The 15784-nt window shown below is 39.7% G+C and overlaps 1 protein-coding gene across 2 annotated transcripts in view; it reads left to right on the top strand.

Annotated features, from left to right (window-relative positions):
* Nucleotides 1-875, top strand: part of efhd2 (EF-hand domain family, member D2) — a 20236-nt gene extending 19361 nt beyond the window's left edge. For both annotated transcript variants that reach the window (XM_034086856.1, XM_034086855.1), the window contains one exon: nt 1-875. This exon is cut by the window's left edge and continues 1600 nt beyond it. The gene's annotated coding sequence lies outside the window, so the exon portion shown is untranslated.
* The last annotated feature ends 14909 nt before the right edge of the window (nt 876-15784 follow it).

The following is a 15784-nucleotide window of genomic DNA, read 5'->3' as shown; positions in this document are numbered from 1 at the left end:
CACTGTATTGTTCAGCAGTATAGGGAACAATAGCTTTCATTCATTTCAAAATAGAAAAACACCACCGTGCTCTGAAGTTCTGACAAGAGAACTGTGGCTCTCTTCGGTGGGGAAGGAGATTCTAACAACATGGACACCTCTTCATGTCACACACAGACTGCTTACACCTGAAGGGGGAGCCAATACACTGACCGGGGTAGATACAAAGTATGACCACTAGGTGGCTCCTCTGACCATGTGAAGAAGGAAGAACAACATCAGTCTCTTCCTACTGATTTACCCTCATTTCCTACATATTCAAAATAATCAAAAATAATAAAATTACATTTCTTTATTATTTACAAATATGTTATCGCTGTGTCTTCTCGTGTAGTTATGTACAGGATTATGCCAACACTGTAATATATAGGGGTAGGGATTCTTCTCCAGCATCACCCACTATGTTTCTACTGTTACCAGAGAAGTGCCAAAGGTTGAACTCAAGTCAGTGTGCCCAGTTTTACTCTCCTGAAACAGAAATAATATGAATTGTAGTACGGTTAGCTTTCAGCCACGGTCAGGTCAATGTATTGTTGGCACAGCATTCCCTCACAATACTCCTACCATCATTTGAAGTCCATCAGTGGCCACTGGCCTGGATGTCTTTCTGCTGGGACGTGTTTCCAGCTGCTCATGTAGCTATGGAAGTTATGGACTCACCTTAATATCTGGCAGAAAGTCAATGTTCACTGTGACAATCTAAAAGCTGTGCTGGGAGTGATCAACATCAGGGTACGGTTTTATTTTTATTACGTTTTTCCTTGCTTTGTTGTAATATGTACATTGGTACTGTCTTGTCTGCTGATCAGATAATAAAAACCGGTATTGCTCCATCATTTTGACTTTCCGATAACATGCATCTTTCTCTCAATACATTGTCCAGTGTGCCATCCCTGTGTTTCAGGTGACAGGAGAACAGACAGAGAACATGGAGGTACCCATCCATTGGTTGTGTCCGCTTTAGGTCCACTGATAAAACATGAAAATATTTAGCATAGATAAGGATTGTGATTTATTTTGAATTAGTGTCTTAAAATGTGATTCACCACAGAGTCAGTCAGTTGTGTTAACTTGTCCTATTTAGTTGTGAAAAGCAATCTCTGGACTTTGTCTTTTGACATTATGCTACACAAGTTCATTTAATGACATTTTCTTATGTCAGTTTCAAAACGGTTCAATTTAAATTGTTCTTTCAAAACAGAACACACCATTTATAATCCTATGTTCAATACAGTAATGTGCTGCCTACATGTCAGGGCATGTCAATTACATCATCAGGTAACATTCAGAAACATTGTACATACTGCCTAAATGAGAATACATGGACAACAAGTCTTCTCCTTTGTAAGCCTATGTTTAATTGTATTTAAATTGACTGAAAATGTAATTCAAGTAAACTAAGAAAACCAATGTCCTTACTATTTTACAAATAGGAATTAGGTTTACCCTTAACCCTTGTGCCCTCCTCAAGTTTACTACCCTCTAGACACCTTTGTGGCAAAAATGTACACGCCCAGAAAACTGCTATTAAATCATCATACATCAATATTTTGTTCTGCTTTTCTTTTCTTCCGTAAATCATTTTTAACAACTTCTAACATGCTCAAAACTACCAACCATTCAATCATTTTCTGGATTTTAAACCTTTTAAATGCCTGTTTAATTATTTGTATTCTCATAATTTATTACAAAAAAACACAAAACTACATTATTTTCAATATAATAATGCCTGTAGTAGGGGGATGGGGCTTTGGTGGTTATTAGAGTCTTGGATGTGTCTCAGATACTACCTCTGGACACCTTCGTGGCCAAAACCCTTGTGTGTTGGTCCTCAGCCTTAATGACCGTCGAAGTGACAAATAAAATGCTACATATTTTCAAATATATTTCATCTTACATTTCCAGAGTAACATTGTGATCTTGACTTCCATCGTGTGTGTGTGTGTGTGTGTGTGTGTGTGTGTGTGTGTGTGTGTGTGTGTGTGTGTGTGTGTGTGTGTGTGTGTGTGTGTGTGTGTGTGTGTGGCCTAGCATTACTATACTTGTGGGGACCTAAATATGTTTACACAGTCACGTGTGGGGACTCGCCTCCCTTATGGGGACAAATTGGAGGTCCCCATGAGGGGAATCATTAATTTTAGGATTAGGGTAAGGGTTAGGGTTAGGCATGTGTTGGTTATGGTTAAAGGTGGGGTAGGTAAGTTTCAGAAACCGGCTCGAGATACACTTTTTGTTATATTCCATGGAATGCTCTTAACATCCCGATAGCAATGAATATCTAAAGTGCTTTGACAAAAAATCCATAAAAAAATGTCATCTGTAGAAGCCGTAATACTGTAAAAAGTACAACCAATCCGTTTAGCCGGGCCGGCTGTCAGCCTTCCATCGGGGCACAAACTTATCTCGTGCCCTCATTGGTCATGTGCGCGTTCGTGTGTGTTGGAGGAGGGGCTCTATAAGGAAGTGGCAGATTTTCTCCGGTTGTGTATTTTCAAATTCTAGCGATCTCGAGCCGGTTTCTCAAACTTACCGACCCCCAGGGTGGGAATTTCACGACGGCCACGACGGCCATGGCCGTCGTTGCCCCGCACTTTGGCCGTGATGCCCTGTTAAAAAAAATGCAATTCACGGCCAAAGTGGCCTTTGTGCCCCTGTCAAAAGTAAAAAAAAATGTCCTGTGGTATTGGTATTTTGACTAGCAATTTAGTTAAATTGTTTCGTTTATCAACGCTACAACATAGCGTTTCGTGAGTCGGTTGTCGTTGTTGGGGGGGAAAGCAAACAGCTGTTTGCTGCGGAGCACAGTGCGAGCAGGCTCCGGTGAGCGGGAGGGCGCTCCTTCTTCACTACAGACTATCGCGCCACCTAACCATTCGCCAAAATGTTTTTAATACGAGCGGTAACCGGCCAAGCGCTGGGCAAAAAACAATCTTCAAATAAAAGAAAGTCACCGGAGGAGTTAAAGGAGTGACAGGGAGCTGGCTGCAGTGCTGCGTCCTAAAACCCTTTTATAATCTATCGATTAGATTTATGATTCGAAAATTATAAAAGTAGGGTAGACATGTGGAGATTATCCGGCTGAACAAAACGTGCATTTATCTAACAGGTTTGTTTTCCACAGACCTTATTTCCAGCTATTTTCCAAAACCCTGTGGAGAAATCCCATTGCTTTTTGTGGAGTGAACCAGCAGCTTACTTCCTGGTTTCAGGACGCATCACTGCACCTCTCAATATGATGCCAGTATAAACAAGGTCTTCTGTCGGCTCTGTACATCAATGCCGACCTATGCTGACAAGTAAGTGCAGAGTAGACAATATAAAGGTATTGGCGAAATGTCCCAGCAGTTTAGGATAATGAAGGTTCTAATCAATTACATATAGCCATTACATGTCTAACTCCTAATGACAGGAAGGCAGAAAGTGCATTATACAAATAATAATACTCATAATAATAGCAGACATTTTTTAACAATGACCACAATATCATTATTTTAATAAACCAAATATGAACAATTGAGGAAAATGAGGAAGAACTGATGTTTAAAATGTTGTAGTAATGTAGTTAGTGCATAAATTATTGCAACAAATGTGTTAATTTTCTTCATTATTAGTCGATTTTTTTTTGGTGGACAAATGCTCCGGGCCAGTGGTTACAATGGTGCGGCCAGTGACAATACAATTTTACCCTTACTGTCTACCCCTCACTGACTTATGTGGTGTATGGCTGAACTTAACGTATACGTTTAAGAAACACTATTGCTATTCAGCCGTTTGTATGTTTGTATGTTGATTGACCAGCGTAATTTAACCAAACAGCCTTTGTGCCCTGTCATGTGGCCTTTGTGCCCTTAAAAAAAATGTGAACGGGAAGGCCAAATGGCCTTGCCCCTAAAATGACGAAATTCCAAGCCTGCCTACCCCTCCTTTAAGGTTAGGATAAGTCTCCAGGAAATGCATGTAAGTCAATGTAATGTCCCCAGAATGCGTGACTCCACCACGACTCCTTAACACCGCAATGCGTGGTGGAATCACGAACTTTGTTACATTTGCGTGTCTGCACCACGCAAACAACCCCAATGTAAAGTGAATGAGGCTCCTTTGTCGTGGTGCACACACGCATTTCTACAACGTCCCGCAGTGAGCTTTTATTCTATACAACGTTTTTTAAATCTACTTTATAGCTTGTAGTAACTCACGGGAGGCTTCTTTTATTTTATTTGTATTCATAATTATTTTTATTTTTCGTCAGAATGTAAAAATTACATTAGTTACGAATTTGTGTTCTCAAAAAACAGTGCATTGTGGGTAATGCAACTGTTAATTTTATTAAATGAGTTAGTTTTTAAGGAAGGCCAGAGCTTCAGCTGTGTCAAATAGATTGTTCCCTTTAGTTAACGTTATTTAAAAGATAATGATCATGTCCCCTGTATTGTATTACGAGCGTCCATTCCCATTGGATAACGGAGAATTTTACACCCGGAAGTAAGTAGCCTATTCTCCTTACTGTCGATTGATTTTACAGTGATATCTGCACTACTCATCGACTAAAAAACACCAGATTGTCCTTGTTAATTACACAACATTGATTGGTTTGAATTGTGTACAATGCTTTTGTATTTTCCCCCTTCGATTCGGAGAAACAAATATTTTTTCTGAGTGTTTGGACGGCAGAAGACACTACACTACCCAGAATCCTCAGCTATCGTTTGGGACTACACCATGTGCTTAGCTTGACAAACCTCGTGATCAGTCCTCAAGCTCTTTGATTGGTTGACCTCCAACTGCATTCCATATGAAAAAAAAAACGTTTCGTAAAAGAGAAAATCATACTTTATTCAGCAGTGCTTGCTGTACTCTTTGAAAGTAAATGCATTGTAATTAGGGGTGTCAGTCGATTAAAATATGTAATCGCGATTAATCGCACGATTGTCTATAGTTAATCGCGATTAATCGCAAATTAATCGCACATTTTTTATCTGTTCTAAATGTACCTTAGAGGAATATTTTTCAAGTTTGTAATACTCTTATCAACATATGAGTGGACAAATATGCTTTATGCAAATGTCTATTATCATTTGAACAATGACAAATATTCTCATGAATATTAAACACAACAACCTCTGAACATTACAAATATTCGCCTCAATTCAACCTGGTACCTCTCTCATACAATACAAATGGTGTGTGTGTGTGTGTGTGTGTGTGTGTGTGTGTGTGTGTGTGTGTGTGTGTGTGTGTGTGTGTGTGTGTGTGTGTGTGTGTGTGTGTGTGTGTGTGTGTGTTACGTTCCCTATTAGGCTAGGGGAACTAAAGGGAAGAACACAACCAGACTGGTATTGGTATAATTATAAGTGATTTATTGTAAATTGCAGCGGTAAACAAAATGGCGGGCAGGCAGCCTGAAACAAACAAAGTGGCCAAAAGGGCACAGGTTGAATAACCTAACAAAAGGAGGACTCTAAAAAAGGAGTCTAATGGCATACAGAAGAAATAAATACTAATATAGAAAATGAAACAACACCTCACTTTAAAAGTGGTACAACTAAATAAAGGAAGCTGTAAGAAAACACAGCTGAAGGAGGGAAAACTAAGCACACTACGCTAAACACATATATCCACACCAACCTGATCTCACCAGAATGCGTGACTCCACCACGACTCCTTAACACCGCATTGCGTGGTGGAGTCACGAACTTTGTTACATTTACGTGTCTGCACCACGCAAACAACCCCAATGTAAAGTGAATGAGGCTCTTTTGTCGTGGTGCACACACGCATTTCTCCAACGTCCTGCAGTGAGCTTTTATTCTATACAATGTTTTTAAAATCTACTTTATAGCTTGTAGTAACTCGCGGGAGGCTTCTTTTATTTTATTTGTATTCATAATCATTTTTATTTTTCGTCAGAATGTATTATGGTGCATTAGGTACGATTTTTTGTTCTCAAAAAACAGTGCATTGTGTGTAATACAACTGTGATTTTTATTAAATGAGTTAGTTTTTAAGGAAGGCCAGAGCTTCAGCTGTGTCCAATAGATTGTTCCCTTTAGTTAACGTTTTTTAAAAGAACATTATATTCCTATTTGATCATGTCCCCTTTATTGTATTACGGAGAGCAATGTGAGCGTCCATTCCCATTGGATAACGGAGGATTTTACACCCGGAAGTAAGTATTCCCCTTACTGTCGATTGATTTTACAGTGATATCTGCACTACTCATCGACTAAAAAACACCAAATTGTCCTTGTCCTTGTTCCAACATTGATTGGTTTGAATTGTGTACAATGCTTTTGTATTTTCCCCCTTCGATTCGGAGAAACAAATATTTTTTCGGAGTTTTAGGATGGCAGAAGACACTACACTACCCAGAATCCTCAGCTATCGTTTGGGACTACACCATGTGCTTAGCTTGACAAACCCCGTGATCAGTCCTCAACCTCTGTGATTGGATGCGCGACGTTTACACAGAGCGTCAAAAAGGACTTTGAAATGGAATGAAACCCATCGACGATGGCACACTATTCAAAACAGGAATCGAACGTGTCCTACCCCCCTCCCCCCCTTAGGTCACAGGCTCCTCCAACAGTGCTACGCAATAAAACAGATACACAGAAAAAATAGTGAAATAGTGCAATAAGAGTCTATATACAAGTGATTGGAATATGATATATTAGATACATAATTTCTAAGTAGCAGCCAGATGAATGTTATTTCTAAGTTCAGGTGTTTAATAATCGTATAGCCTGTGGGATGAAGCTGTCTCTGTGTCTGGTGGTTTTAGTCCGGATGCTGCGGTACCGCCTGCCAGACTGCAGCAGACAGAACCGTTTGTGGCTGGGGTGATGGTGGTCTTTTATAATCCTGAGGGCTTTCTTTAAGGTTAACCTGGTATTTTTACTCCACTACATTTATTTTAGTTACTTTACAGATTTGGATTAATGATGTGAAATATAAACAACCCTTAAATCAGACTTTAGTTACACCCATAGACTGTATATATAAAGGTTACACCTGAATGAAATTCAGTGAAGGTGATTGTCAAGTGCCAACAATCAGGAGAGATATTTGATAGTTGGTGCTTGAGAAGACTAAATATTTATCTGCAGATCCGTTTAAAGCATATTCATTACTCGTTATTCTCTAATAGTTCATTAAAGACTGTATATAATTGCTATTTTGCACATCCCTTTCAAGATTTCAAGATTTTCTAAGGTTTATTGACATATCATATACACAATAGTGTAGTTATGCAATGAATGAAAAACTTGGGTCACAGGTTCCTCAACAGTGCATTACAAGACATCTATCAATGTGTGTGTACCTCCACCATTACACTGTCGTATTCTGCACATTTCTTTAAATAAAGCCTTATTAGTTAGCACATCCTCCGATCAGGCACTAAACTGTTTTACTCTAGATATCATTTGAGTATCTTTTTGATATTTTCTATTCTATATTTATATAATTGACCTTCTACTTTCCCACTATTTTGTATGTACTCTTAATATTTAAATGTTTTCATAAAATATAACACATTCAAAAGTGCTTTACAAAAATTACAGTCATTAAAAAGCAACACAATCTTCCTGCATTGCAATTACTCTAAACGTGTAATAACGTGCTTCAACCAGTAGGTGGTTTGGGTTAAAAGGCTGTCAAGTTTACAGTGTTAACAAAATAAAATATACTGCTGTTTCCGGTTTAGTTTACGACGAATATTATTTTGTTATTGTTTTGATATTTGTAACACAAAAGCGATGGAAAAAACCCACAGCAACACAAAAAAGATGGTCTTAACATGACCCAGTCGTCTAGTAGTTAATAAAAAACAATAATATCAAAACAAAATATTACTAATAACTTTATTGTGAAATTAAAACAGAACGGTAAAAGAATAGTTTCTGGTCTATTCTGATGCCCGATCTCTGTAGATAAATAAAGAACTACGACAGATGTGTAATATTTAATGCAGCCCAACCATTTATTACAATTAGGGCTGTTGCTGTTAACGCGTTAATAACGCGTTAACGCAAAAAACTAACGCATGTGTATTTTTTTCCTTGGCCGCCCCGTAGTTTCAGAGCGCATCGAGTTTAAAATACCATCTACAAGCTGATGCTGACAGCCCCGCTCCTGCCGCCCGCTTGAGGCAGACCACACTTCCACTCTCACCGGCAGGCACCGACTGGCCATCTGGAGGACCGGGAGGGTGTGTGTATGTGTGCCGCGAGAGTGAGCGAGAGAGAGACCTTACGTGCATTGTTGTTGTTGTTAGCATCTGGTGCTAGCTAGCTGCGCTAACGGATATAAGGAGCGACATTTCGCCACAACTGCGCCGAGCACTTGACTTGATGCAGACAGCGGGACATTGTAGGAGAAGTCAGCACACTCAGCTAGTGTTAATGCGCGCAACATGATCGCAGCTTCCAGGCAGCTCCCGTTCGAGCATATGCCTTGAGTTGCACATAGCTCCAACGATCACACACACACACACACACACACACACACACACACACACACACACACACACACACACACACACACACACACACACACACACACACACACACACACACACACACACACACACACACACACACACACACACACACACACACACACCATTTGTATTGTATGAGAGAGGTACCAGGTTGAATTGAGGCGAATATTTGTAATGTTCAGAGGTTGTTGTGTTTAATATTCATGAGAATATTTGTCATTGTTCAAATGATAATAGACATTTGCATAAAGCATATTTGTCCACTCATATGTTGATAAGAGTATTACAAACTTGAAAAATATTCCTCTAAGGTACATTTAGAACAGATAAAAAATGTGCGATTAATTTGCGATTAATCGCGATTAACTATAGACAATCGTGCGATTAATCGCGATTACATATTTTAATCGACTGACACCCCTAATTACAATGCATTTACTTTCAAAGAGTACAGCAAGCACTGCTGAATAAAGTATGATTTTCTCTTTTACGAAACGTTTTTTTTTTCATATGGAATGCAGTTGGAGGTCAACCAATCAAAGAGCTTGAGGACTGATCACGGGGTTTGTCAAGCTAAGCACATGGTGTAGTCCCAAACGATAGCTGAGGATTCTGGGTAGTGTAGTGTCTTCTGCCGTCCAAAAACTCAGAAAAAATATTTGTTTCTCCGAATCGAAGGGGGAAAATACAAAAGCATTGTACACAATTCAAACCTATCAATGTTGTGTAATTAACAAGGACAATCTGGTGTTTTTTAGTCGATGAGTAGTGCAGATATCACTGTAAAATCAATCGACAGTAAGGAGAATAGGCTACTTACTTCCGGGTGTAAAATTCTCCGTTATCCAATGGGAATGGACGCTCGTAATACAATACAGGGGACATGATCATTATCTTTTAAATAACGTTAACTAAAGGGAACAATCTATTTGACACAGCTGAAGCTCTGGCCTTCCTTAAAAACTAACTCATTTAATAAAAATCACAGTTGCATTACACATAATGCACAGTTTTTTGAGAACACAAATTCGTAACTAATGTAATTTTTACATTCTGACGAAAAATAAAAATAATTATGAATACAAATAAAATAAAAGAAGCCTCCCGTGAGTTACTACAAGCTATAAAGTAGATTTAAAAAACGTTGTATAGAATAAAAGCTCACTGCGGGACGTTGTAGAAATGCGTGTGTGCACCACGACAAAGGAGCCTCATTCACTTTACATTGGGGTTGTTTGCGTGGTGCCGACACGCAAATGTAACAAAGTTCGTGATTCCACCACGCATTGCGGTGTTAAGGAGTCGTGGTGGAGTCACGCATTCTGGTGAGATCAGGTTGATCCACACTCGACACTGAACACATATATCGACCAGAGTTCCCGTTAGCCGGTAATTACCGGACTACGACCGGTAAAATATGCTGAAGACCGGCAAATCTAAATCTTTCCGGTCAAAGTGTCCGTTCAAAATAATTTCCGTTTATCGCAATACCACATCATGCGCACCTTGCGCCATTTATGTAACAGACAGAAGAGTATGTGACAGACAAGAATAGTCAATTCTAATGTCTAACGTCTAACACTTAATGTGGAGAAAGAGATGTCCTGTATGGGTTGATTCATTGTGCGTTGATCTGTTGGTAATGCCTCGGGGTTCCGGTGGGCATGTAAACAAAGGCATAATGCTGCGCTATATTTTGCGGCCTCACCCAGTTGCATAGCGACACTTATTGTTTAGGTGTCTTTTAATAAGCAGGTAGTCATATCATTAGCTAGAACTAGCTGGATCTGATCGATATGGACATAAACGCGAGTGAAGTCTAATCTGACGGGAGAGAGAGATCAGCTGCTGCTGACGAGTCGACACGCAGCTCTGCATGATCACATGCAGCGGTGAGTGGAGCAAAACACACACTTCAGGTTAGAATATCACACGTAGCTATTTTAATGACCTCTCAAACTACCTAAACTAGTTATAGATATGTTTAGTTTTACTGTTGGGTCACTCATTACTGATCCGCGAGCTGCATGATACTGACGGGCTGTCATGAGAGGGAGAGCGCTCCGTTTATTATTCCCGTGTTATTGTAAATTACTGTGCACGTTTGAATAGTTAATCTACTATAATTAGTTTGTTTAATATCGAATCATATCAATTTGTTTTAAAGCACAATAAATAACAAAGAAGACCTTTGACCGGCACTTTTCTCATTTTGTCCGGAAGATTTCAACTTTAACGGACATGTTGACTGGCGAAAAAATATTCTAACGGGAACTCTGGTATCGACACTCGTCACTAAGCACATATGTTGACACTCGTCACTAAACACATATGTTGCACCAAACACAGTCTGGAGTGTCCATGACACAAGAGCAAAAGGTATGAGGTGTCTGATCGCAGCAGAGCCTCCAGAGTGGTGATAGTTCCCAGGCTTTGTAGTCCTCTCCAGCAGGTGTGCGCTGGCTTGCACAGGGATTGGAGAACGTCGGGCCCGGCGTGCTCCAATCAGTGTCCTCGGAAGTGGACCAGATGACAGCCAATGACGTTGGGGCAACCACACAGCTCATTTACATAATCACACTCAGCTAAAAACACTCACAGGCAGGTTACTGAGCAGACAAACAGCAACCGTAACAGTGTGTGTGTCATTTCCAGCAGCAGACCAGCGGGTCATGCAGCATGTGACCTGGTGCTCTCTCTCAGGTGGTACAGAAATATTTTGTAGGCCTGTGCACAACTAGCACACACCTCTCCTCCCCCTGTGTGTGTGTGTGTGTCTCGCCACTGTCTCCGGCCCCCGGAGTTTCCCTGTCTCCGGCCTCCGCCCATGCTCAGCCTCTGCCCTGCCTGCTGTCCGCTCATTCTTGCCTTCCCTTGTGTTCCTGGTCGGTTCGTCGTTGTTTTTCGTGAGGTTTTGTTCTGATGTCCTGTCTGGACTGTACTGAGGGGCACCAGAATAGTGGTTCCCACTGCCCGACAAGATAGAGTGCTACAGGTAGCTCATGAAGGACATCAGGGTAGTGATGGGCAAATGAAGCTTTTGTGAAGCATTGAACAACTTGGTACAATTGTTTCGAAAATAGGTTAATTCCTCGCAGCTTCAGTTACAGCGACCTCTCCTGGCGAAGTGCAAGGCAGCAGTGGGTTTAAAGTATCTTAGCATTACAAATATTCGATGCACACACAACAGTAGGTTAGGATAATGTGCTAGAAGGTGCCGTCAGACAGCAGGCACACCATCAGCCAACCGAAGGGTGTAGCACACACACACACACACACACACACACACACACACACACACACACACACACACACACACACACACACACACACACACACACACACACACACACACACACACACACACACACACACACACACACACACACACACACACACACACAGTAAGACTGAATATGATGTTCTATTTGCAATAAAAGATTGATAATTGTGTGTATTGGCTTATTGAGAAGAGAGTGCTGGAAAATGTGGCATGCGTTGGGTGTGCTTGTGTAATTATGGCAGGGGGTGATTATGTGGGATGGGGAATACTCAAAGACCTTTATTGCGGTACATTATTGTTTTTATGTTTCTAAAGGCATTTTTTTAGTTCGTCCAGCCCAGGACTTGAACCAGTTTGACGGAGGATGTCACCATACGTGGGCCGCCAGCTCTATCCACTGGGCTATCCATTCATTTCACTTTCACAAGTCCTCATAGTCTTTTTTGTTCACAACTTCTCCACATTTTGAAGTGTTTGTCGAGCCAGAATGACCTATCTTCCTGGCTTGATCCAATACAAAACCAACAACAACTCAACAGCGCAAACTACGACAACAACCCACACATTGCGCATTGTTTGTTTTTTTTGTAATATTTTATTTATAGTTTTCAGGTTTATGTAACAGTTAAACCAACCCAGTCTCACAAAAAAATGTGTAATAACTACGTTGGTCCACAACGTAGGACGTAGTATTTCTACAAAAACGCCTCTGAAATTGTAAGATCCCTACGTTTTTTTTCACCATTCATTCCAATGGCTGGCGTCTATGTCACGTGATCTTCACATTTCTCCCTGCAGAAAAAAAAAACATGGCCGAACTTCGTTTTATTCTCGGTGTAAAATGTCTATTTTAAAGTTAGTTTGGCCATTAAAATGCCTTTTGATGTCATTTGATGCGAGAAATATGAGTTGTTATTTCAGATTATGTGTGCAGTGGATGCACATGATCTTTAGTTTGCTAGTTATTATGAAGATATTATTTATGTTATGTTGTGTAACTGTTTAATGGTGTTATCTTTATTGCTACCCCCTTCCCCGTCTATGTTTAGTGTTGGTGCACAGCGCAAACGTATTAGTTTAACAAAATCCGCATCTAAAATTGTGGCATAGTGTCGTGCCGAGAGATGGGAGTCGGAGGCGGGGTATCAAAGGTACAAGCTAGACTTTTATTTAGCATCTCAAAACACATGTAAACAGCTTCATGCCCGGGAAGCAAAGACCGGCGGAGACAGGAAGTCCGGCTCACTAAAATGTCCGTGCAGAACAATACCCTAACCCATAGATCCGTGGGTGAATAATGTCAATCACCACAATAGATACGTTATTTCCCCCTGTGCAATTCTCAATTTACTCAACAATAACACATAATTATCCTTGTGTTTATTTATTTGTTTGATTAATAAACAAAAGTTGGAGTCCGTCAGGACCGAGGGTCGGAGCAGCTCATTTGCTTTACAGAATATTACACCCGGAAGTAAGTATTCTCTCCGCTTCGCTTGACAAACCCCGGTTGCGTTCGGATAGTTTAAAAATCAGCTCCTAAGTTCTAACCCTATCTCCTATTCCTTGACCTCTGAGTGAAACGTCACGGGGTTAAGGGATAGTGGATAGGATAATTCAAAAGGACTTAGGAGAAGAGACTGCGGTACTTTAGAGAATCCGAATGCACTTTCACTATCCGACGTGTTTATGACGTGTCATTTTGTGCGTCTGCTGCTGTGGGGAAACTATGGAAACTACAGTTTTCTATAGCGGACTACAACATGGATGTATAATAAGAAGGAGGGACTACTGTAAACTCATCTAGAGACTCTGCACCGTGCTCTGATGCTGTTGTGTTATGCTTTATGAACGTGGACAGAAACATATTCTTCATGACCAAAGTTGGAATTGAAATAAAAAATTAAAGTGAAACTTATGCTCGTCACCCTCTCCCTCCGGTCCACATTAATACAAATGATCCCAATACGTATGATTGTATGAACTAAAGATCTTAAAATCAATACAAATGTATTTATTAGAAACGTTAGTCCTTAACATCTATCACTGTGTACAGATGTAGCACTCCAGATAGGACTCACATGGGTGTGTCCCAGTCAAAAGCCCAGCGGATGCCAGTGGCTGGGGGTGTTGCCAAATTGCTAGAGGGCGTTGCCCAATTTCCCCATTTGTTCAATTACAGGATTTAACCATGAGATGGTGCTTTATTCACAAAATACACAAGGACAACTGGGTGTTGAAGAAACATCAATATTTTAGATCAAATAAAGTATATAGTTTGCTTTATGCAGTATATGTATTGTAATATTGTTGGGGTGTTTTTACACAGTACAGTAGATTGAAGTAAATCAACTTATACATTAAGATAAGATAAGATGGACCTTTATTAATCCCGTGGGGAAATTCAGTAGTTCAAACAGCAACAGGGTGAGAGTGAAAAACAGGACAGCACAGATTCACACAGATTAATAAAATCAAAAATAAGATGAGCGATAAAAATAATAATAATGAGAAACTATGAAATAAGAAATTAATAAAACTAAAATGTAATTATCATATCATATATTATGATGTATTATTATTATTATTATTATTATTAAGTAATATCATACATTAACCCCATTATAGCAGATGCCACATTGAATGGATGAACACATGTATGCATCAATAATTACAACGGAGTATTTCTAAATACAAGTTGTAAAAATACTTATATGTATTTAATATTAACCCTTTGGAGTCGACCGTCACGCCGGAGTGATCAGATCACATGACCTGTTCAAGCCGGTGCCGCATAAAAACAACAGTCCGGACAACATTGCCGTGTGTTTCTGTCGAAAGTACTGGCTTGAAACTATATCCCAGTCTTTGTTTCATGCAAAAAGACCCAGTAAACACGGTCATACGATGATATAAAGTTAATACAGATATATTTCAGAAGTATGAATAATGGAAGCACATATTTTAATATCTTCACCGTATTTTATCATTTTACGAAACGGAAAATACTGGAAACTGTAGATCCTGCTCAACAGGATGTATATGTGTATTTCTCTCGAAAGTACTGGCTTGAAACTATATGCCAGTCTTTGTTTCATGCAAAAATACCCAATAAACACGGACATACGATGATATAAAGTTAATACAGATATATTTCAGAAGTATGAATAATGGAAGCACATATTTTAATATCTTCACCGCATTTTATCATTTTACGAAACGGAAAATAAAGCGATTATTTTTGTTGTTGTAAACTCACGTGGATTAAATGTAGTGCATTCATTTCAACTCGCGAACATATGATACATTAAATGAATGTGAGGATGATGATTGAAAATCGTTTGTTTGAGTCTGGATGCATTTCCTGATCTAAAAACATAGCGATGGTTTTGTACTTACGCCAACGTGAATTAAACATTATTTTGTTAAATAAAAACATGGTGATGTTTAGTAAATGATTACATGTCTCTTATTTAGCATAGAATATGATCCTATCCGTGAGATATGGATCTTAACAAATATCCGCTATATCAGATACCTGAAGATCAGCTGTTTATTTCACATGAGTTCCAGTGTGGCAGCTTTTCAAGGCTCCCCCTGGTGGATCCATGATCCATTGCAGCTGGTTTCATTATAATTAAATGTATTTATCAAGGGGGCGTTTCAAGTCCTGTGGGGGGTTTTCCTTTTCAGCAGGGGCCCACCCCGTGCCGATCACGGACCCGCACGGGTAGGCGTCTGAAACGAAGCGCTACATCTGTATATCACCATTCAAACATCTTTTACAAGTTGAACAAACCCCACACAGCTCAGTGAAATGTTGACTTTATTTGATCATTTCAGTAAAAACGAACGTTCATATTTCTCTTTTTGATTATAATACTGATGAACGTTTAAAACAAAGCACTTTGGCAACTTACCACATACGTTTTAAAAAGCTTAATAAGCACCGTAACTTTCAT

This window comes from Pseudochaenichthys georgianus, chromosome 7 (genome assembly GCF_902827115.2).
Source record: "Pseudochaenichthys georgianus chromosome 7, fPseGeo1.2, whole genome shotgun sequence".
NCBI lineage: Eukaryota > Metazoa > Chordata > Actinopteri > Perciformes > Channichthyidae > Pseudochaenichthys > Pseudochaenichthys georgianus.
This window is presented reverse-complemented; position numbering and strand designations above follow the sequence as displayed.